Source organism: Dasypus novemcinctus, chromosome 22, assembly GCF_030445035.2.
Source record: "Dasypus novemcinctus isolate mDasNov1 chromosome 22, mDasNov1.1.hap2, whole genome shotgun sequence".
NCBI classification, from domain to species: Eukaryota; Metazoa; Chordata; class Mammalia; order Cingulata; family Dasypodidae; genus Dasypus; species Dasypus novemcinctus.
Genome location: NC_080694.1, coordinates 13,027,984 through 13,052,528, shown reverse-complemented (window position 1 = coordinate 13,052,528; position 24,545 = coordinate 13,027,984). Strand labels below are relative to the sequence as shown.

General features: G+C 36.3%; 1 pseudogene; it reads left to right on the top strand.

Moving 5' to 3' along the window:
• Positions 1 to 23,251: 23,251 nt before the first annotated feature.
• On the top strand, positions 23,252 to 24,007 carry LOC101440122 (SREBP regulating gene protein pseudogene; annotated as a pseudogene).
• The last annotated feature ends 538 nt before the right edge of the window (positions 24,008 to 24,545 follow it).

Below are 24,545 nucleotides of genomic sequence, written 5' to 3'. Positions count from 1 at the left end.
TCTTCTAAAAATGAATTCCTCAACTTTTTAAAAAATCTGGAATTAATTTAATATTCATTATTGAAAGATTAATTTTCCAAGTATAAAATTATTGGCTGAAAATTTTTTGTTTGTTTATTTTCATCACATTTTTATTATAGTTATTTTGCTCCCTTCTGAACTCAGTTGTTTCTGATGAGATATTAGCAACTATTCTTTTTGAGGATCGCTTGCAGGTGATAAGCAGCTACACTAATGAATTTCAGAGATTATGGACCTTCATAAATGTGTTAATTCATGTCTTTCATCCAATTTTGGAAGTAGTAACCATTATTTATTTCAATATTCTTTTTGACTCTTGTCTCCTTATGGAAATGGTGTTGAAGTCAAGAAAGGTTCAATTATTTGCATATAGAAAGCCCAGCACTCAGGAATAATTTTGGGCAGGAGAAAAGAGACAAATTTAAGACTGACCAGGCTTGGAGCTTCTCATTCAAAATCCAAGCACTAAACAAGATTTTTGAGTTCTTTTTATACAGACAAAGGGACAAATGGTTCTTTGTTTCAGTGCTCAATAAGCTTGAATCAACATATATTTTCCACATCCTAGGTAAGCTTTTAGCATGGAATTCATACATTCTAGATAAGCTTTTAGCACATTTGGTTTGCATTTTCCCTGAGTATTTAATGTTTATAGACTTTGCATTGCTAAACTATTTTTCCCAGACTGGCATTTTTGTCTTGGTTACCAAGGGCAGGGCTGCACTTCTCACTGTCCCAAACACACAGCTCAGGACACATACAGCCCAGGTTATCTATGAAGAGATAAACAGCCCCCCCCCCCCATAGTCTACATCATTTCCCCCTTTATGCCTGCTTATTTTGCTAAGATTTGGCATTATTATTGTTGGGGTTATGAGGTGGGTGGCTGTTCATTGTTTTGATTGATTATCCCACTTATCAATTTCCCAGTGAGGGCCCAAAGATGAAGTTTTGGGTTAACACCCAGGGTTTATCCTGTTTTCAGAAGAAGTTCTCATCCTGGACAGTAGAATCCTGGGATGAGGCCTCCCAGCAGTCATTCTGGTGATTATTGGTGCTTATGTGGATTTCTTGCCAAGCTCCAGATCCATCTATTAATTTTATTTTACCCTTAGAGAGTTTATACCTTTAATCTTAAAGGGGTGCTGAAGGGAGATGATCTCTTTTCTATAACTACTTCCTGCTAGCCATGGGTTGTAGTCTTTACCTAACAAGATGTAAAAACTTTATTTTATTTTGACTGGTGGAAGATGGATATGGCATTCTGTACAAAGCTGGATAACGTTTTCATATGGCTCATAAGATGTTCATTCTGAAAGAAACAAACTTAATTAAAATTGTGGAATACCTGTTGTTGTTTGTTTAAAGAGGTCATTGGATTACAGAGGTAGACAAAGTTAGGAGCCTAAAAGATGGCACCCCCAACCTACCAGGAAGATATAATAGTCATAAATATTGCATCTAATGAGGGTCCCCCAAAATATATGAGACAAACTCTGGCAGAACTGTAGGGAGAAATAGACATCTCTATAATAATCATTGGTGAATTCAACACCCTACCCACGTCATTAGATAGAACAATTAGAAGATCAACAATATGATAAATTAAACCTAACAGACATATACAGAATTTTGCACCCAAACTCAGCAAGTTATACATTTTTCTCAAGTGTCCATGGATCTTTCTCCAAGATAGACCAAATGTTAGGGTGCAATGCAGCTCTCAGTAAATATAAAGAAATTGAAATTATACAAAGCACCTTCTCAGATCAAAATGGAATGCAACTGGAAATCCATAATAAAAAAAAGGAAATTCACAAATGGGTGAGGGGTGAACAACTCCTAAATAATCAGTTTGTTAAGGAAGACATTTTAAGTGAAATCAGTAAATATAGTGAGAAAATTAAAATGACAACACAACTTATCAAAACTAATGGGATCTGAAAAAGGCAGGCATAAGTGGGAAACTATTAAAAGAACAGCAAACTAATTACAATACAAGCAGAGGGAAAGAAATAAAAATTAAAGCAGAAATAAATGAAATTGAGAAGAAAAAAATAAAATAATCCAAAAGCTGGTTTTTAAGATCAATAAAATTGACAAAACCCTAGCTAGACTAACAAAGAACAAAAGAGAGAAGATGTAAATAAATACAATCAGAAATGTATGGGAGGAACTTATAACTGAACACACAGAAATAAAACAAATCATAAGAGTATGTTATGATAAACTGTAAGGCAACAAACTAGACAACCTAGATAAAATTGGTGAATTCCTAGAAATGCACAATCTACACTGATGCTAAAAGAAATACAGGAACTTAACAAGCTAGAAACATTTTAAAGAAATTGAATCTGTCATCAAGAATTTCCCAGCAAAGAAATGTTCAGGACTAGATAGCTTTACAGTAAAATTCTATCAAGAAGTTTGAAACTAATTAACACTAATCCTGTTTAAAGTCTTCCAAAAATTTGAAGAGGAAGGAAATTTACCCAACATGTTTTTTTATCATCATTTTTAAAATGATACATAGATCACACAAAATGTTACATTAAAAAATACGAGGTTCCCATAAATCCCAATCCTCATACCCCACACTACTCCCACATTGACAACTGCTTTCCTTAGTGTTGTACATTCATTACATTTGATGAATACATTTTGAAGCATTGTTACATAGCAGGGATTATAGTTTATGCTGTTGTTTATACTCTCTCCCAGTTCATGCAGTGAGTTATGGCAGGATATATAATGTCCTTCATATGTCCTTGCAGTATCATTCAGGACAATCCCAAATCCCAAAAATGCTCCAGTATCTTACCTCATTTTCCCTCTCCCTGCCTTCAGCAACTCCCATGGTCACTGTTTCCATATCTATTATATACTTTCTTCCATTGCTAGAGTCACAATAATTCTATAGTAGAATACCAGTAAGTTCACTCTAATCCTTATTTTATTCCTCCATCCAGAGGACCATGGGAAGGCAATGTCCACTCCATCTCTAAATTGAGAGGATGCTTTGATCCCACATGTCTGATGGATGGAATTCTCATGCTTGCAGCTGTACACTCTCTTGGTTCCCTCGTGTGGTGGTTGACCATCCTCACCTCCCTGTTAGCTGAGCTGAGTAAGTTAAAAAAAAATAGAGTGTATGTGTTGCAATTCTGCTGAGGCCTTGTGCCAACACATTTTATGAAGCCAACATCACCCTAATACCAAATTCATATAAAGATACTATAAGAAAAGAAAATTACAGACCAATTTCTCTGAAAAACATAGATGCAAAAATTCTCAAGGAAGAACTTGCAAATTGAATCAAACAGCAACTGAAAAGACTCATACATCACAACCAAGTGGGATTTATTCCTGGTATGCAATCCTGGTTCAACATAACAAAATCAATCAACATAGTACACCATGATAACTAATTGAAGGAATAAAATCACAGGATCATTTCAATTGATGCAGAAAAGACACTTGACAAAATCCAGCATCTTTTTTGGTAAAAATACTTAAAAGATGGAAAATTTCTCAATATGACCAAAAGCATATATGAAAAACACACAGTCAACATTGTGCTTAATGGGGAAAGCTTGAAAACTTTCCCAGATTAGGAAGAATGCAAACAAGCTCCCTATCAACATTGTTATTCAATATTTTATAAGAACTTTTAGTTAGGGCAATTGGAAAAGAAAAAAATAATTAAAGTCATCCAAATTGGAAATGAAGAAGTAAAACTATCACTGTTTGCAAATGTAATGGTTCTGTTTTTAGAAAATTCTGAAGTATCTGCAACACTGTTACTTGAGCTAATAAATTAATTCAGCAAAGTGGCAGATACAAGATCAACACACAAAATCAGTAATGATTTGTACAATAGTACTGAACAATCTGAGGAGGAAATCAGGGGAAAATCTCAATTTACAATATCAACAAAAATACTGACATACCTAGGCATTAATTTAATTAAAGAAGTACAGGACCTATATGCAGAAAACTGCAAAATGGTAGTAAAAGAAATAAAAAAGACCTAAACAAATGTAAAGGCATTCCATGTTCATGGAATGGAAGAATAAATGTCATGAAGATATCAATCTTATCCCAAGTGATTTATAGATTCAATGCAATACCAATCAAAATTCCAACAGCCTATTTTACAGAATTAGAAAAGGTTATTATCACATTCATTTGGAAGGGAAAATGTACATGAATAGCCAAAAACATTCTAATAAAGAACAATGTGGGGGGAGTTTCACTGTCTGACCTTGAAATATAGTACAGAACTATAGTGGTCAAAACAGACTGGTAGTGGCATAAAGATAGGCACATTGATCAGTGGAATAGAATTGAGATTCCAGATATAATCCTACACCTATACAGTCACCTGGATTTTGACAAAGCTCCCAAGTCCATGTTAATGGAACAAATCAGTCTTTTCAACAAATAGTGCTGGAAAAACTCGATATCTATAACCAAAAGAATGAAAGAGGACCTCTATTTCACTTCCTATACAAGAATCAGCTCAAGATGGATCAAAGACATAAATATAAAAGCCTGGACAATAAAATGCTAGAAGACAATGTAGGAAAACATCTTCAAGACCTTGTAGTAGGTGGTGGTTTCTTAGACCTTACACCCAAAGCACACATAACAAAATAAAAAGTAGATAATTAGAACCCCCTCAAAATTAAAAACTTTTGTACCTCCATGGACTTTGTCAAAAGGGTAAAAAGTCAGCTGACTCAATGGGAGTAAACATTTGGAAATCACACGTCCAATAATGTTTTAATATCCAGGATATATAAAGAGATGGTTCAACTCAATAATACCAAAACATATGACCCAATTAAAGAGCAGGAAAAAGACTTGAATACACAGTTGTCCAAAGAAGAAATACAAAAGGGAAAAAAGCACATGGAAAAATGCTAAATATCCTTAATGATTAGGGAAATGCAAATCAAAACTACAATAGGATGTCTTTTCACACCTATCAGAATGACCACTATTAAAAAGACAGAGAACTACAAGTATTAGAGAAGATAAGGAGAGATAGGAACTATTATTCACTGTTGGTGGGAATGCAGAATGGTAAAGCCACTGTGGAGGACTGTTTAGCAGTACCTAAAGAAGTTGTATATAGACTTGCCAAATAACCCTGCAATACAACTACTGGGTTTATACCCAAAAGAAATGAAAGCAGTAACATGAACAGACATTTACACACCAATGTTCATAGTGGCATTATTCATTATTGCCAAAAGTTGGAGACAACCTAGATGTAGAACTGTTGAAAGGTTAAACAGTGGTGTATTCACATGATGGAATATCATTCACCTGTAAGAAGAAATGAAGTGGTAAATCATATGACAACATGAATGAAACTGGAGGACATTATGTTGAATGAAGCAAGGCAGACAGAAAAAGACAAATATTTCTATGATTGCCTTACTTTGAAACAAATATATTGGGTAACATATAGTATGAGTAAAAGATATATATACTTAAAAAATTATATGTACATTTAATTGAGAAATATGTTTATATTTTTAAAATGTTCTTAACAAAAAAAAAAGCCTAGAGTAAAAAAGAAAAAAAATCATCTGTTATATTGTCAAAAACTTGTAAATTACATAGGAATTAAACAATTTGTACATAAATAGCTCCCTGATTTCACCAATGTAAATTTTAGAGTGAAAGACAAAAATATAACATAAGAAATAATAGAGGAAACAGTGAACAACCTTGGGAAATGGAAAGGCTGGTTTGTACATTGATGTTTGTGCATTGTGTGTGTCTACATTTGAGTATAGCTAGGAAAATAGGCAATTCAGACAGGCTGGGGAGAGATAGGAAAAATGCAGTATGGTTTACCGTAATTTTTCCCAATCATGTTGCAAAAATCATACTTGAGCATTTACCTTTGAAATTTTAACAAAGCCTAAAAATGCTAGGGCAGGGGTCTGCAGGAGTTAGACCATTCTTCTCTAAATTGTTGAATTAAGCAGGAGTAGACCAACTCTCCTTATTATCTTCCTCTTGCTTACAGAGTAGCCTTTGGAGGATCATAATGTATATCACCAACAAGCTGGTTAGAAGTACAGAATCTCAGGCTCCATAAAAGACATACACAATCAAAACCTGCATCTTGACAAGAACACTGGTGATTGGTGAAATTAACCATTGAAAGTCTTTGTCCAGTGCATAGAATTGAAGTCTACACCAAGAATGTCCACACAAGGAAAGAAGTTTATTAAGTCCATGGAGGTAAGGGTCACAAATCTTAAATTTGCCTCCCCAAAGAAAGGAGGAAATGGTGTTTATTAGAACAAAACACGAAGAGCTTGAGACAATAATGCAAATGGTTGAGCTCACCTGCAAACTATAGTCTGCACAGTGGGTTTTGTTGGAGCAGGGGAAATTTTGAGCTCATAGCCAATATTTTTCACTACTTTAATTGTGCTCCATATTTGTTAACCAAAGGGGTGGTGGTGTGAAACACCAGACATTGCTTGGATTTTATAAAGGGTATTTATTTTGAGTAGAAACTTACAGTCATAATGTCATAAAGAGTAACTTAATTCCCTCACCAAATTCTGTTGCCACATGTTGGAGCAATATGGCTGCTGGTTTCTGTGAGGGTTCAGCCTTCCTCTTCCTCCTAAGTCTCCATTCTCCGACATTCTCCCAGATTCTTCCAGTCTCAGTTTTAGGCTAGCATAAGGCCTGTCTCTTTCCTTGGGAATAATTTCTTTCTGGGCTTTCTCAACTCTTTAGGACTCTTGTCTCTTCAGCTGCAAACTATCAGGCAAAGAGCTCAGCTTTCTCCCAGGGCTCCAGAGTCCAAAATCCAATTCTTTATGTTCTCCTTTTCCATTTTTTTTGGAAGAGTTTGAGAAATATCTGTCTTAAATATTCTTTGAAAGCTTAGTACACTTCATCTGTGAAAATATCTGATCCTAGACTTTTCATTTTGGGGAGTGGATTGATGACAGTTTTAATCTCTTTACTTGTGATTAGTTTGTGAATGTCTACTATTTCTTCAAGGGCTAATGTTGGTTGTTCATATGTGCTAGGAAATTTTTTCCATTTTTTCTACATTGTGTAGTTTTTGATATAAAGTTGTTCATTGTATCCTCTTATGAAATCTTATTTTTGTGGTTTTAGTAGTAATATTGACATTTGTATATTTTATATGCATTTTCTCTGTTTTTTCTTTGTCATTCTAGCTAATGGTTTGTCTATTCTTTTAATCTTCTTGAAGAAACAGTTTTTGGTTTTGATAATTCCTCTATTGTTCCTTTTCCTCAATTTCACTTATTTCTGCTCTTTCTTTTGTTTTCATTCTCTGGCTTTGTGTGGTGTTAGTTTGCTGTTCTTTTTGTAGTTCCTACAGCTATATATTTAAGTCATTGATTTTAGCTTTTTCTCCTTTTTTAATGTAAAATATGATGAATATAAATCTCCTTATGTAGAAATTTCCTTCACAGAATCCTATCAGTTTTGATGTTTGGTCTTTTTGAAAATTTTTATTTTTTTACTTTATAGAAGATTTATATTATATACAAGTTACACAAAAAGTAAAGAGGATTTCTATATCCCCCACTACATACCACCCTACACTTTCCCACTTTAATAAAACTCTTCTTTTATATAGGAGCTTTGTTACAGTTGATGAACACATATTGAAGCATTTCTACTTACTGTGGACTATAGTTCACATTATAGTTTACACTCTGTCTCACATAATTTTGTAGGCTATGACAAAATATATACGTGTCTATATCATTCATTGCAAAATCATGCAGGGCAATTCCAAAGTCTCAAAAGTACCCCCATATTACATCTATTCTTCCCTCTTCCTCCCCTCAGAACCTCTGGCTAGCATTGCCTTTATATCAAAGATAAAAGATCTTCAATTACTAAAATAACAAATCTGTAGTAGAATAATAAGTCTTTTTAGATCTTTGTTCATTTCCCAATCTTGAGGATTTTAGGATGGTCATGCCCACTCAGATTGCAATTGATAGAAAGCTAAGATACCATGGAACTGATGAAAGGAACTGTCTTGCTTGCAGATGCAGACACTCCGTTTTCTTTGGGAAGGGCATTGTCCATCATCAGCTCCTTGGAACTTGTCATGGATAAATCCATTGATCTGGAGAGTAGGTGTTGCAACTCTGCTGAGATTCAGGGCTAAACTGGCACATGAGTGGATCAAAGACTGAAGTATCTGGGTCATATATTTAACAAGTATAGTGTTAAATATTGGTTCAAATAAAGACGTCAGAAGAGCCACATGTAGGAAGAATTCAAATGAGTCTAAATCTGGTACACTGGGGGCATAAATTCCATAGTAAGGCACACTGATGTGTTGCCAAATTCCTGAGTTGTCTACCCTCATTATACTGTCAGGATGTCTCTAGAGGCCTCAGGATCACCACTACTTGAGTCACTCTTTACTGTGGCAATCAACAAGTTCCTGCTGAGATGTGCATAATCTTAACTTTTTATCCAACTCACTTTGAAATCTCTTTGCAATAAAAACTCATTTGTATTTGCCATTCCTCCCTATTGGTAAAGTCCTTTTTCCAGATGCATTGCTAGTTGGATCTGGTAATAATCTCTGAGTGTAAGGAAGGCACATCCCTTGAACTCATGCCAGTGGTGGTGGTGGGGGGGTAGTGTTTATATGCTTAGATTAGCTTAGAGAAAGACCATATTTGAGTAACAAAGAGGCTTTCAGTAAGTAACTTAGGAAATATAAGATACTAGGCTAAGATTCAATTTGACAAGAAAAGGTTCATAAATACAATAATCAGTATTAGTGTCCTGGCAAATGGTCTCCCTTTTTCACTAGGCACTGCCCTTGTACTTGGGGTATACTTGCAGTCTTATTCAAGAATGTAGCAGGACTCACCAGGATGAGAATTCAATATTCTTTGGTTACTGTATGTGTCTCCACCCACCAAGACAATGCCCCAAGGGAAATTGAAAATATTCATATGTCTTAGAGGCATGCCCCAGGTGAACTCCCCCCCATGCATTCCATCACTACTGACAACCCACACCAGTGATATTCCCTGCCACATTTTTACCTTTCTGTGATCCCAAACCTTTCCAAAAATGAGACCAAAAAATAACCATATAAAATTAATAAGAAAATGAAATAATAATAGTTTTAAAAATAACTAAAAAATACAGAAAATTTAAAAATTGAAATAAAAAATACACATTTGTCTTTATCACTGTAAGATCTGTTGTCATGTAGGAACAGTGGCATTTTCTTCGTATATTCCCTCATTGTCTTAATTTTTTTCATTTTATCTTCAAAAAGCTTTAGGATGCAAAAGTCACATAGAGAATATAGGTGATTCCTATATACCAAGCACACTACCCTCCTTTCCCCTCTCCCCTATTAATAACATTTTACAAGTGGAAGGTACTTTTTACAAGTGGAAGGTACATTTTACAAGCAGAAGGTACCTAAAATTAATGTACAAAATATTTTACAAAAAATATTCATAAAATTAATTACAAATATTTAAGCATTGCCACGAACGATGGTCAATGGTTTACTTTATGGCTTACATTTTGGGCCATAAATTTTGATAGGTTTTGACAAAATTTAAAATGGTCTATATCCATTATTTCAAGATCATGCAGAACAGTTCTAAAACCCTAAAAATGCCCTATGCTCTATCAATTTTATTCTTCCTTCTCCCTCTCCTTAAAACCTATGATAACCACTAAGTTTCCATTTTTGAAGTATAAGATTTCATAGTTACTTTCAATAATATTCAGATTTTGCCATATTGGTCTGTTTTATTTTATTAGGCACTGCCTATGTTCTCAAGGAATGGTTGTCCCTCTAATTGAGAATGTAGCAGGACAACCAGGATGGGAGTGTAAAGTTTCTTTTTTATTGTGTGGGTCTCCACCTACTAATATGACACACTATGACAAGATAAACATTTACATATTCCATAGAATTCTGCTCCAGGTTCAGTTTGTCCTCTATACCCACCCAAACCTGACACTGTACACCAGTAACCCTGCCCTGCCACATTTGCCAAAAAACATTTCCACTATGGTTATTTTAACTACAAGCCTGCAAATCACAGAGTTCACCTGCTCCTTCCCACAACATTCCCCACTATTCCATAGTCCAACCCAATCCCCTACCCTACTCTCTCTCACAGAGCACTGTCAAGCCCAACCACATCACGCACCACTACGTATCCATTGCACAACTACAGTCTTCCACCTTATCATAGATTATGCCAATATGGGCATAAGCTCACCAACCTCTACTTTCTTTCTGTCTTCTGATAACCTATCTTCCAGTATCTAGCTCTGTGTGTCTGCTTACTTTGCGTAATTGATATCAGTGAGGTCACATAATATTTGTCTTTCAGTGCCTGGCTTACTTCACTCACTGTAAGGTCTTCATGATTCATTCATGTTATCCCATGTATTAATACTACATTTCTTCTTACACCTACGTATTACGGTTTATGCATAAACCATAGTTTGCTTATCCATTCATCTGTTGATGGTCATTTGGGTTGCTTCCAACTTTTGGAAATAGTGAATAATACCCATATGAATATTGGTGTGCATGTTCTGTTCATGTCCCTGCTCTCAATTTGTATGGGTATATGCACCGCAGTGGGTTTCCTGGATCATACTGATATTTTCTATGGTTAGCTTCTTGAGGAACCAACAAACTTTCTTCCTCAATGGCTGCACCATTCCAAATTCCCACCAAGAGTGTATAAATGTCCCCTTTCCTCCACATTCTCTCATTTGTAGTCCTCTGTTATTTAAATAGCTGGGAGTCTGATGGATATAAGATGATATCTCATTGTAGATTTGATTTGCATTTCCCTAATCTCTACTGATGTTGAGGATCTTTTCATGCTGTTTTTAGTTGTTTGTATTTCTTCTTTGAAGAAGTGTCTATTCAAATCACTTCCACATTTTTAAAATAGTTTTTTTTGTCTTTTTATTATTGAGGTGTAGATATCTTTAAATATGCTGAATATTAGGGCCATGAGGATGTTACCAAATATTTCTCCCATTGAGTAGGCTGCGTTTTTGGTTTTTTTTTTATTTTTTATTGATGTATATCAATCATACATGAACACATAAATAATAAATGTATAGTAAAGATTGCAAATTTACTTCTTGACAAACTCATTTGAAAAGCAAAAGTTTTAATTTTGAGAAGGTCACATTTATCTATTTTGGTGCTTGCAGTTTGGGTTTAAAGCTTATGAAACCTTTACCAACTGTGAGTTCTCATAGATGCTATCCCATATTATTGTTTAGGAGCTTTATGGTCTTGCCTCTTATATTTAGATCTTTGTTTCAACTTGAGTTAATTTTTGTATATGGTGTGAGATGGTAATCCTCTCTCATTCTTCAGATGTGAATATCCTGCTCTCCAACCATATTTGTTGAAGAGGCCATTCTGTCCCAATTGAGTGGGCTTGGTGGCCTTGTTGAGTATCAGTTGACCATATATGCAAGGACTTATAGGAGAACTCCCATGACTCTTCCATTGGCCAGTATGTCTATCTTTGCACCAATCCCATGCCATGTTTACCACTTTAGCTTTTTAGTATGTTTTATACTCAGTAGTGTGATTGCTCCATTTCATTTTTCTTTTTCAATATATCTTTGGTTATTCAGGTTCCCTTGCCATTCCAAATAAATTTCTAAGTTAGTGTCTCAAATTTATTAAAAATTAAAGCTGTTATAATTTTTATTGGGAAAGTGTTAAATCTGTAAATTGGTTTGTATAGAACAGATATCCTAATGATGCTTAGCCTTCCTATCCATGATCATGGAATACTGTTTCATTTATTTAGGTCCTTTTTGATTTGCTTTAACAATGGCGTGTAGGTTTCTGCATACAAGTCCTTTACATCTTTAGTTAAGTTTATCAGTAGTTATTTTATTATTTTAGTTGCTATTTTAAACTGAATTTTAAAAATTATTTCCCTCTCAGATTGCTCAATATTGGTATACAGAAATACTATGGATTTTTGCATGTTGATCTTATATCTTGCCACTTTATTGATCTAATTTTGAGATTTAAAAGCTTCATTTTATATTTCTAAGGGATTTCTATGTATAAGATCATGTTGTCTGCAAAAAGGGAAATTTTTAATTCTTCTTTCACAATTTGGATGATTTATTAAAATCATTTTCTTGCCTAAGTGCTCAAGCCAGATCTAACATAATTTTTTATGAGTGGTGTCGGTGAGAATCCTTCTCTTGTTCCAGATCTTAGAGGGAAAGCTTTTAACATTTCACCATTGAATATGATGTCAGCTCTGGTTTTTTCACATAAACCCTTTGTCGTGTTGAGAATTTCCCTTCTATCCCTTTCTTTTGAAGGTCTTTTTTTTTTTTTCCTGTGGTCAGGAAAGTGTGTTGTATTTTGTGAATGCTTTTTCTGCATCAAGAGATATGACCATGTGATTTTTAAAATTTTAATATGTTTAACATGGTGTATTACATTTATTGGTATTTAATCTGGAAACATTCTTGCATACCAGGGATAAAACTACTTAGTCATGGTGTATAATTGATTTGATATGTTTTTGAATGCAATTAGCAGGTATTTTGTTGAGGATTATAAAATCTACATTAGAGAGATTCATCTGTAATGTTCCTTTCTTGTGTTGTCTTTCTAGTTTTAGGATGATGTTGACATCATAGAATGAGTTAGGTAATATTCCTACCATTTCAATTTTTTGAAATGTTTGCAAAGAATTTCTGTTAGTTCTTTCTGGAATCATTGGTAGAATTCATATGTGAAGCTATCTGGTCCTGAGCTCTGTTTTGATGGGTTGTTTTTGATGACTAATTCAGTCTCATTATTGTGATTGTTCTGTTGAGTTCATCAATTTCATCAATATAGGCTGTTTGTGTGTTTTCTAGGAATTTGTTCATTTCATCTAAGTTATCCATCTTGTTTGCATACAATTTTGTAAGTAACTTCTTATGATACTCTTTATAATTGTGGGTTCAGTGTTGATATCTCCTTCCTTATTTTTTTTTATTTTAAGTATTTGCATATTTTCTCTTCTTTCAATTGTCTGGTTAAGGTTTGTCAATTTTATTGATCTTCTCAAAGAACCAGTTTTTACTTGCGGCGGCTTGCTCAGTCGGTGGCGGTGGGGGTGCTCTGCCCCATGTTGGGCGCCAACTGCGGCGGCTTGCTCGGTCGGTAGAGGTGGGGTCTGGCTGCGGACGAGGGGTCGGTCCAGCTCTGGACGAGGGGTTGGTCCCACTTGGGACGAGGGGTCAGTCCCGCTTGGGACGAGGGGTCGGTCCGGCAGCAGACGAGGGATCGGTCTCACAAGGGGTTGCGCGGTTTGGCTGACGGGGTCGCCCGGCGAAGCCGGCGACGAAGGGGTCGCCCGGAGAAGCAGGCGACGAAGGGGTCGCCCAGAGAAGCAGGCGACGAACTGGGGACAAGGGAGGCCAGGCCCTTGTCGGGGGCTCTCAGGACTGGAGGGCGCACGGCAGAAGAACTACCACGGAGACAAGGTAAACACGCAAGTCCACTTTACTGAGGGAGAGGCAACAGTTTTATAGGGGCTGGGGAAGGCTGATTGGTCGAAGCCACGCCCTGTTCTGATTGGTTGCCGGCGAAAGGTCAGTGGGAGGTACTGGACGGGGGAGGGGTGGTGGTTAGGGATTGGCTGTCGCTGTTGCTGGGGGAAGGGGCAGGGTTTAGGGATTGGTGGCTGCTGTTGCTGGGGTGGAGGGCAGACTTGAGTTTCCCGCCCACGCCTGGCTGTTGCTGCTGTCGGGGGAAGGGAAAAGGGCAGGCTGGATTTTTCCACCCACACCTGGCTGTTGCTGCTGTCGGGGGAGGGGAAAAGGGCAGACTGGAATTTTCCGCCCTGCGCCTGCGCAGGGAGAAAGAAGAAGAAGGGTGCCACCCCACAAGGCATCGTGTGGCGCCATCCGGGAGGAGGGGCGGCCGCGGAAGCATGGCTGCCGAGAAGGGGAGACCCGAGGGCACTCTGCGCCCATGCCGAGCTTCCTTCAGGGGTGGCAGTGAGTCCGACCAACCACCCTATTATGGGGGCAGCGGCTTGGCCTGCCGCGGCTGCTCCCCCGCCAGGCCAGCAAACCACACTTCAGCCCGAGGGGTGACCGCATTACTTTGTTAGTTTACTCTAGAGCTTTTTTAATTTTCTATTTCATTTAAATCTGCTCTATTGTTATTTCTTTTTGCTTTTGTATTAGTTTTTTTATTTTTTACTTTTAAATTTCACAAGTTGTACAGTTAGTTTTTTGAGTTTAGCTATTTCTGCATTTGTAATATATACATTCATGTCTATGAATTTTCCTCTCAGCACTGCTTTCACTGCATCACATAGGTTTTTGTATGTTGTATTCTCATTTTCATTTATTTCAAGGCTGTTACTGATTTCTTTTGCAATTCCTTCCTTGATCCACTGATTGTCTAAGAATGTATTGTTTAACTTCCATATCTTTGATCATAATAAGGTTTTCTGCCCCCGATTCACAGCTACATTCCAGTGTATTCAAAGAACTTTGTATAATTTCAATCTTTCTGAGTTTATTGAAAGTTTTTCTGTGGCCTAGTATATGGTCTGTCTGTATGTGCATGAGAAGAATGTATATCCTGTTTCATTCAATTATTCTGTATATGTCAATTAGTTCTAGTTCCAGTAATGTTATTATTTGAGGTATCTACTTCTTTTTTGATCCTCTGTTGAGATAGTCTAATGGTGATAATGGTTTATTAAAATCCCCCACTACAATTGAAGAGTCATCTATTTCTCCATATAGTTTTAAAAATTGTTGTCTCATATATTTGGCAGCACCATGGTTAGGTGCCTAAATGTTATGATTATGCTTCCTTTTTGATAGATTACCCTTTTATTAAAATATAGTGTCCTTCATTGTCTCTTACAGTAGATTTACATTTAAAGTCCCTTTTGTCCCAGTATCAGTATAGCTACTCTCACCATTTTGGGTTATTGTTTGCATGTGAAATCCAACCATTCATTTATAATTTTCTAAGTATATGTCTTGAGGTAGACCTGTTAGGATTTACACTGATTGGGGTGTGCCATACTTTCCGGATATGTACATCCATGACCCTAAAAAGAGTTGGGAAATATTCAGTCCTTATTTCCTCCAACACTTCTTCTCCCTTTTCCTTCTCTTCTACCTCAGGGATTATTAGAATTTGTATGTTTATAATTTCATGTTATCATTCAAAGCCTTAAGTCCCTGCTGAATTTTTTCAGTCTTTTTATCAGTTCTATGTTCTGCCTGATTTCAGATATATTGTCATTGACATCACTGATTCTTTCCACTATCTCTTCAAATTTGTTGTTATGTGTTTCCAGTGTATTTTGATTTTTTGAATTGTGCAATTCATCACCATCAGATCCATTATCATGATATGTCTGTTTACAATTTCTTCAGTATGTTCCCCCAGTATTTTCTTAATATTGTTTTCTTACTTCACTTCATTAAGGTGATTCATGGTATTTGTTTGGACATCCTTGAATAGTTGTTCCATATTCTGAATCCCTTCCTGCTTTTTGTTTTTTTTTTTTTTTAGACTTGGCCATGCCTTCCTATTTCTTAGTATGACTTGCAACTTCATTTTTTTTTTTTATGTATCTGCTTATCTTGATGGGATGATTCAGTTGATTAAATTCTTTTTCTACTTTTGGTTTGTGTGTGTGTGTTTTGTATGGTAAGGAAAGGGCTCACTGAAACATGTCAAGACCACCTATACAATAATTGTAGTATAAAATAGAAGTATTTCCTTACTGAAATAGTGTCTCTCTGTAAAGTAATGCCCTTTGTGTATGATTTGGAGAACTGTTAGTTTTTTTTTTTTTTAAAGAAACTTTAGATGATGTAAATGTTACATCAAAATTATTGGTAATTCCAGAAGACTGTGGAGGGATGTGTCAGACTACAGATGCAGAGCTCAACTCTCCAATGAAAATAATGGAGAAAGAGCCAAAACCTATCTGAAGGACCTTCTTTGGGGGTCTGCAGACCAGGATAGTGCTAAACAACTACCAGTGTTGTGAGAGGCAGAGAGATAAAGAATATGAAGCAAAAACTGTGAGTTATCAAAATACTGTGGTTGCCAGCCATGGCTCTCCTCCCTCTCCCCCAGGATACTAAGCTGTAGTAAAATACCTTGCTCACTGCAGCTGAGAGGGGAAAAGATATCTTCCTCTGTCACCTGTTACAAGGGAAAAAGGAGGGGGAGTCAATGGGCTTTTATTCAGTGAAATTGGCAGAGAGACAGCTTTGAATCTCAGCACTGATCAGACCAAAACACAAGAAAATGAACATTCCCTCTCCATGGAAAGATATGACAATGAGCACCATCTGCTAACTAATCTGGACAAAACTGCTTCTAGGGTTCTCTGTATCCTAACTCCAGGGAGAATATCTGTGCCCCATTAGTGAGTTCCTGGCCCAATATTGATAACATAACTTGGGTAAATTTAAAGATTTAGAAAAAGTTGAAGCAAATATCAAAAAAGAGCCATAGAAAATAAGCCACAGAGAGAAATGCACTATCAGAGAAAATTCACCATCATATTCAGATGGTGAATTACAATTACAATTACAAGCTATACTAGATAACAGGAAGAGATGGCCCAGCCAAAGGAATGAGTCAAATATCCTGAAAAGATACAAGATTTATGATAATTAATGATAATTACATAGTACTCCTAACTCATTTCAAAGTTGAAAGACAATATGACTAAAGAGATAAAGGATATTAAGATACTAGGAGAGTGTAGAGAATAATGAGAAAGCTCAACAAAAAAAGTAACAGACCATAACAGAATGAAAGACACAATGGAGGCACATAAAAGTGGATAGGAATTGCTCAAAGACAGAATTAGTAATTTTGAAGATAAAACATTTGAACAGGTAAAGACAGGAGAAGAGAAAGAGAAGAGAATGGAAAAAGGGAACAGGGCTCAGGGATTTGAATGACAATGTGAATTGCACAAACATATTCATTATTGGTGTCCTAGAAGAAGGAGAAAATGGAAAAGGTAGAGAAAGAGTATTTAAGGAAATAATGACCAAAAACTTCCCCCAAATTATGAAAGACAGGACTATCACTGTCAGAGAAGAACAACACACACCAAACAGGAAACCTCCAAATAGAACGACACCAAAACTTCTACTATTCACAATGAAAAATATCAGAGATAGAGGATTCTAAAAGCAGAAAGAGAAAAGCAAAGCATCACATACAAGGGAATCTTGATAAAATTAAGTGTTGACTACTCACCAGAAACCATGGAGGAGGGAAGAAATTTGTAGGATTTATTTAAGGTACTGAGAGAGAAAAACTGTCAGTCAAGAATTCTGTATCTGGCAAAGCAGTCTTTCAAAAATGATGGTGAAGTCAAAGTCTTCAAACACAGACAAAACCTGATAGAATATGTTACCAAAAACAAACGTTTCAAGAGATTTTAAAAGGAGTCCTAAACACTGAAAATCAAAAGCAAGAATGAGAAACTTGGATAAGAGTGTAGAAATGAAGATTAATAGGAAGAGTAAATTAAAGGATAAAAAGACAGACAACAGTATGATATGACAACAGAAAGCCAAAGGAAAAAATGAATGAAATATATGATGACTTTATATTAATAACATTGATTGCTAATGGCTTGAACTCCCTAATCAAAGTCATAGACTGATAGAATGGATTTAAAAAGAGAGTCATCTATATACAGTCTATAAGAGACTCATCCCAGATGTAAAGACACAACCAGGTTTAAAGTGAAATATTAGAAAAAATGCAAATAGTAACCAAAAAAGAGCTGGAGTGGTGATATTAACATCAGACAAAATTGATTTTATGTGCAAAATTTTTTAAAAGGGATAATGAAGATCATTATATAATAATAAAAGGGAAATTCAGCAAGAATATAAAATATACTAAATATTTACTCACCTAACCTGAGTGCCCCAAGATACATGATGCACACACTGTCAAAACTGAAGGAAGAAATAGATATCTGTACAATAAGAGTTGGAGACTTCAATAAACCATCCTCAGTATTGGATAGAACATCTGCAGAGAGGATAAAAAAAGAGGAACTTGAATAATATGATGTCTGAACTAGATCTAACTGACAGTTATAGAGCACTGTACCCCAAAACAGCAGGATATGCATTCTTTCCAAGTGCTCTTGGGTCTTTCTTTAAGATAGATGATATTTTGGGTAAAAAGAGAAGTTTCAATAAAATTGAAAGGATTGAAATTATACAAAACACTTGCTCAAGTCATTACAGAATGAAGCTGGAAATCAGTAATGGACAAAAAAAAAAAAGGAAACACATAAATATATGGAGATTAAAAAACACATTATCCATGTGGATTATTATCCATGGGTCAAGGAAGAAATTACCAAGAATTCAGCAAATATCTTGAGACAAATGAAAATGAGAAAACAACATATCAAACCAATGGGATATTTCAAAGGTAATTTTGACAGGTAAATTTTAAGTTGACAATGCTTATGTTTAAAAGTGAAGGAAAAGCTAAAATTGAATGTCTGCACACCTGGAGGAACAAGAAAAAGAAAAGCAAACTAATCGCACTCCAAACTGAAAGAAAGAAATAGGATAATTTTATATATATATTTTAAAATAGTGATTTAAACAGTGTGGTACTCACACAAAAACAGACCAAGAATCAAATGAACTAGTTTCTGAAACTGATCCAAGAATATCTGAAGATTGCAAATACGATACTAGTAACATTTCAAAGGAATAAGCACAAGAGACAACATGGATTTTCTTGCTCTGCTGCCATGAAAATGAACATCAGACAGCATACATCATGTTATTTTTATTATTTTTTGCTTTTGTTGTAGAATCAGCAGTTTCAATCAAAATCTAGCCAGAACCCTTCAGTGATCCATGATGGACTTTACCAGTCGGTCTACTGTGATGATTTGTAGACTTCTGGTCATACTTCTATATTTATTTTTAAATATACTGTGCGGGATATTTAGTGGTGTATGATTCTTTAAGTATAGATTAATGTTTCTAAAATGGTGGTTATTCACAAATGGATCAAGGCATTAAAAATGTGTTAGATTTATCTTTCACTAAATGCAATTACCGATGCTATTGTTAAACAACAGTGTGCATAATGCCTAAAAATTGAATGAAAACCCTTTTAACCATTTTAATCGAGATGTTTAACAAATCTAATCTCTTATTCTAATAAATATACTACCAAGTTAAAAAAAAAGAAAAAAGTGGGAAAGTGGAGGGTGTGGAGGGTTTGGGGTATATGGCAATCTCCTGTACTTTTGCCAATTTTATTGATACATATTAATAAAGCATAAATACAGCCAAAGTTAATAATCAATTTTACTCAGCATTTTCACATAGTTTTGTATTCATTGCTGCCATCATTTTAAAGCATTTTCATTATTATAGTAACAACAATGATAATAATAAAATATGAAAACTAACCAAACAAGCAAACAAATCTCATCACCTCTCAATTTCTCTATGCTTTCCTTACCCTAAATAGATCCTATTCTCTTTTGTTCTCTCTAGTTAATTTATATATATATATATATATATATTTTGTAAAAAAATTGTCATATATGCAGTATCATCCATGTTTATAATTTGCCTGTGATTTAACTACAGTCCATGTTGCAGTTTTTAGTTTTCCTTCTAATATGTATGTCCTTAGAATTTTCCTTTCAACCACCATCATGCACATGAATAGCTTTGCTAATCACTGCCACCATGATGTTCTCTCACCATTTCCATTCATTTGCAAAGATTTACAAACAACCTTATAACTAGTTCTGCACAGACTAACCGTCAGTTTTCCATTCTCTACCCTCATTCTATTTTCTGGTGACATATGTTCTAATTATTAATTCCATGATTTTACATAATATATTTAGTTCATAATAATGCAATAATATAATATTTGTTCCTTTGTGTCTGTCTTGCTTTACATAATATCCTCTAGATTCATCTATGTTTTCATATGTTTCATGAGTTCATTTCTTCCTACCACTGCATAATATTCCATCATCTATAAACACCATAATTTGTTTACCTATTCATCAATTGATGAACACATGGGTTATTTTCAACTTTTGGCTTTTGTGGATAATGCTGCTATGAACATCCAAGTGCATAGGTCTATTTGTGACACTGCTTTTAGTTTTTCTGGGTATATAAATAGGAATATTATTGCTAGTTCCCATGGCAAGTCTATATTCAACTTCATTAGAAACTGCCAGTCTTCCCCAGTGTCAGTACCATTCTACCTTCCCACCAACAGTGAAGAAGCATTCCTATTCCTCCACATCCTCCTACCCACTATTTACAATTTTCCAGATCTTTTAATAGTGGCCAGTATAAGATGTGAAATGATATCTTATTGTCATTTTTATTACTAGTGACGTTGAACATTTTTCATGTGTTTTTTTTTTTGCCATATGTATTTCTTCTTTGGGTAATTGTTTTATTTTGCCTATTATTTAATCAGATAGTTTGTCATTTAATTGTTGAGTTGTATGACCTCTTTATGTAAATGTCAAATATTTTCTCCCACTGTGTCAATGCTACAAATTATTCCATTGTGAGAGTAATCCAAAGTCCAATTATGTCCATAATTGCCTTCTTATGTTTATCCATTGCCTTCTTATGTTTGTTCATTCCTCAATCTTGAGAATTTGGAGATGGTCATGTCCATTCTTTTTCTGATTGAAAGGTGGCTTAATTCCTGTGGGACAGATTGATGGAACTGCCTTGCTTGCACTTGTAGATACTCTATGTTTTTTGAGATAGGCATTGCCCATCATCCTTTTGATTATTGTCCGGAGAGAGTCCAATGAAGTGGAGAGTAGGTGTTACAATTCTACTGTGATTGACTTCTTAACTAGCATATAAGCAAACTGAAGATTTAAGTCTCTGGGGCATATATTTAACAAGCATAACATTAATTATAGGTTCAAATAAAGGGTGAAGAAGAACAGATATAAATAAATAACTGTATTGTATTGGGGAACATATATTCCAAAGTAAGGTCCACTGACAGGGTGCTGAATTGTTTATCTTGTCTGCCCTGCTTATAGTGTCTTAGTTTCTCTAGAGCCCTCCGAAACCCCACTGTTTGAGATTTTGTTTTCAAAATCTTGGGCATGCCAACATATTAAAATGGTAAAGAAGGACTTAGGTTCACCAATAGTTTTGTCCTTCCAGCTTGCTACCATATCATGTCATTTGTGACTTTAGAACTGCTAGTAAAATTTGGTACTGCTTTAAATCTTTGTAGTATTTTTCTTTGAGCAATGTGAATTTTGCTATACCTGTAACTATTTGTTTTCCGTTGAGAAAGTTGTGTTGTATCTGTGTGTATCATATTTAGAAGCACTTATATGCCTATATGTTCATTCAGGCATTTATGAACAAGCCACACAGTTTAAAGCTGTAAAGCAACAGGCAGAAATGGCTTTATCTCACCTGCATATATGGTGCCCGAAGAAGAAACTGGAATAAGTTGAATATCAATCATGTTGTATTGGAATGACACTATCCTGCATGGACTTCGCTAGATGATAACTCCAAATATAAAGATGTAGGCATGTTGTGTAATGAATTTCTTGAGAGCAATATCTGAAACAAAACCTATGCATTTGTGGGAAAAGCTTTGTCCTGGATAATTTAAAGTTTATTTGTACAAGTATCATTTAATTGACTGAAATGAAGAAATACACCCTTCCAACTCTGAAAATTATATTGACAATTTGCTCTCTTCTTCAAATATGAAATACACTTAGAATGTGCCTAATATTGTGTGATCAGCTGACCTTTGCCCTGTGGAGATATCTAGTAAAGAGATACTGAGTGGTTTGTGGCACTCTTTGATACAGACCATTAAAATTTTTTTGAGAAACACTGTGTCATAGAAAGGAATTATGGATTATGCATTAAGTGAGAAATGATTGCAATAAAACTTTCTTTAATTTGGATAAAAATTTTGGAATAGGAAATAAAGCGTTAAAGCTGAGAACATTTCCTTATTCCACTAATTTAAAGAGGTATTACCTGAATGTATGTATTTTTAATTCAAAATCTAAACATGTAACTATTAAAGAAAGCATTTATCTCAACTTATCTTAATCTATAATGTTCAGGAACTCTTTTCACAGAGAATCAAATTTCACCTGTAAGACCCAATATATGGAATAAGAGATTTTTACTTTACTATAAACTGCGAAGCTGGGCTTCAGGTATTCTACAACTTATTTACTTGAAAGAAAGTATGTATAATTTTATCTTGTATATTTGTTCAACTGAAATAATGTGTAAATCCATAATATATTTGTAACACATTTTCAAACATAAATGAAACTTTTAGCAAAATAATCAGTTTATCTTATTTCTTTCTAGGGATTCATTTTCTTTCTTTTTTTTTTTTTAAAGATTTATTTATTTATTTAATTCCCCCCCCCCCTCCCCTGGTTGTCTGTTCTTGGTGTCTGTTTGCTGCATCTTGTTTCTTTGTCCACTTCTGTTGTCGTCAGCGGCACAGGAAGTGTGGGCGGCGCCATTCCTCCGCAGGCTGCTCTTTCTTTTCACGCTGGGCGGCTCTCCTCACGGGCGCACTCCTTGCGTGTGGGGCTCCCCCACGCGGGGGACACCCTTGCGTGGCACGGCACTCCTTGCGCGAATCAGCGCTGCGCATGGCCAGCTCCACACGGGTCAAGGAGGCCTGGGGTTTGACCCGCAGACCCCCCATATGGTAGACGGATGCCCTAACCACTGGGCCAAAGTCCGTTTCCCTCATTTTCTTTTATGACCAAACAAGTATTGCTAATTCATTCATTGTGGGCCTAGTTGCTTGTAAAATTTCTGCACTGACAAAGAATTTTCATGAGTGCATTCTTCCCATTCCTATTCCTTGGACTGTAGTTGAAATGATTCAGCATCTGATTTACTACCTTATACATGACAGTTTACAGTTTGTCCCTCACAGGTAATGAAATGAAGAAGACCTGAAGTACACACAGCGATGGCTGTACCAAGGGCAGACCCGCGGGTCGCGGAGCGCGCCCGGGTTGTTAGGGAGGGAGCTCCCGGGGCTGTAGGGGCCATGCCGCCCGGGCCTGCCCCGCTCCGCGCCGGGATGGTGCACCTGGCGGCCATGGCGTGGCTTCTGCGGAAGAGGTGGGTGCTCGCCCTGGTCTTCGGGCTCTCGCTCGTCTACTTCCTCACCTGCACCTTCAAGCAGGAGGAGAGGGCAGTGAGAGATGGGAATCTTCTCCAGGTTCAAGTTCATGATCAGCCCATTCCCTGGAAAGTGCAGTTTAACCTGGGCAATAGCAGTCGACCAGGCAATCAGTGCCGTAACTCCATTCAAGGGAAGCGTCTCATCACGGATGAACTAGGACACATTTGTGAAAGGAAGGATTTGCTGGTGAATGGCTGCTGACATGTCCACGTCCCTAGCACAAAGCAATACTGCTGCGATGGCTGCTTGTCCAATGGCTGCTGCAGCGCCTATGAGCTCTGGGTCTCCTGCTGCCTGCAGCCCAGCAAGCAACTTCTCCTGGAGCGCTTCCTCACCCGAGCAGCCATGGCATTCCAGAACCTCTTCATGACAGTGGAAGATCATTTTGAATTGTGTTTGGCTAAATGCAGGACCTCGTCTCAGGAAGCACCAGGAACCAAACCCCGGACCTCCCATGTGAGAGTAATGTGTTTAGTGTTGTTCAGATCTCTGCAAGTAATTGACAAGATGCACAAGTCTCCGAGTAGCACAGCGTCAGATGCCCTCAGTCCTTGTCATCTCATTAACAACAGTTGCACTAACGCCACCCGGCAGGACCATGTTGCCATCTGCTGGCCAAGAAGAGCAAGTCAAGAGCCCCTGCAACCCTAGAGTTCTCTTGCTGCCTTGCCCAGCCCTCCCAGGTGATGTGTTATCCCTGCTTTGCTGATGAGGAGCAGAAGGCCCTGAAAACCTAAATGACAGACCTTTGATTTTGTTTTGCAACAGGATGGGCAGCACCCTTCTTTTAAATGAATTGATAAAACAGCCAGGGTATGAAATCATAAGTGCCTAGTACAGTGTCTTATACTTGGGAGGTATTTTAATAAGTTTATTGAATGAATGAAAAAAATCAGTAACTTCTGTGGCCTGACTCCTGATCGTTTCCTTTTCACTTCACTCAGCGCTTTTTCCTGGCCTCAAATACCTCAGTCATTTTAATAAATATTTGTAATGTTAAAAAAAAAAAGAAAAAGAAAAGAAAAGAAAAAAGAAAAAAAAAAAACACCCAAATATGAAAAACTGCATACTAGATGGTTTCACAAGTGAATCCTACCAAACATTCAAAGACAACCTAAGACCAATCTTGCTCAAGCTGTTCCAAAAAATTGAACAGGAAAGAATACTACCTTAATCATTCTATAACACA